Source organism: Schistocerca cancellata, chromosome 6, assembly GCF_023864275.1.
Source record: "Schistocerca cancellata isolate TAMUIC-IGC-003103 chromosome 6, iqSchCanc2.1, whole genome shotgun sequence".
NCBI classification, from domain to species: domain Eukaryota; kingdom Metazoa; phylum Arthropoda; class Insecta; order Orthoptera; family Acrididae; genus Schistocerca; species Schistocerca cancellata.
Genome location: NC_064631.1, coordinates 487754496 through 487755200, shown reverse-complemented (window position 1 = coordinate 487755200; position 705 = coordinate 487754496).

Below are 705 nucleotides of genomic sequence, written 5' to 3'. Positions count from 1 at the left end.
CAATGGTGGAGACGTATCTCTCCCAACACACCTTCTTCTGATATTTGATAAGGTAGCAAACATGGGCACGGAGCTGTTTAAAGGCTATGAGGTGTTCCAGGTGAGGGTGCCACTGTGAAGTTCGCCGACACTCCTTAATTGCTTCAGCGATTCTCTGCCTTGGCCAGTAAGCATGGTACCACCCCACAAGAGGTTATGGACATTAAAATCTCCCAGAAGTAGGAAATGTTTAGGGAGTTGATCAGTCAGTGCAGCTAATACATTCAGGGGTACTGCACCATCTGGAGGAAAATATACATTGTAGACAATTATTTCCTGTGTTGTCCTTATTCTGACAGCCACAGCTTCAAGAGGGGTTGGAAGGGGCACATGTTCACTACAGACCGAGTTTAGGACACAAACGCAAACTCCACCTGACACTCGATTATAGTCACTACAGTTCCTGTAATATCCCTTATAGCCGCGGAGGGCAGGGGTCCACATTGCTGAGAACCAGGTTTCCTGGAGTGCAACGCAGATAGCAGGTGTAAAGGCCCCAACAGTTGCTTTAGCCCAGCCAGGCGGTGGAAAAAACCACCGCAATTCAACTGGAGGATGACATCGTGAGACTGGGAAGGCATGCAACATTCAATGAGGCAGTTTACGCCTCAGAGTCACCTGCTGCCACCAATTTATTGCCTGAGCACTCTATATCCATTGCGTCTG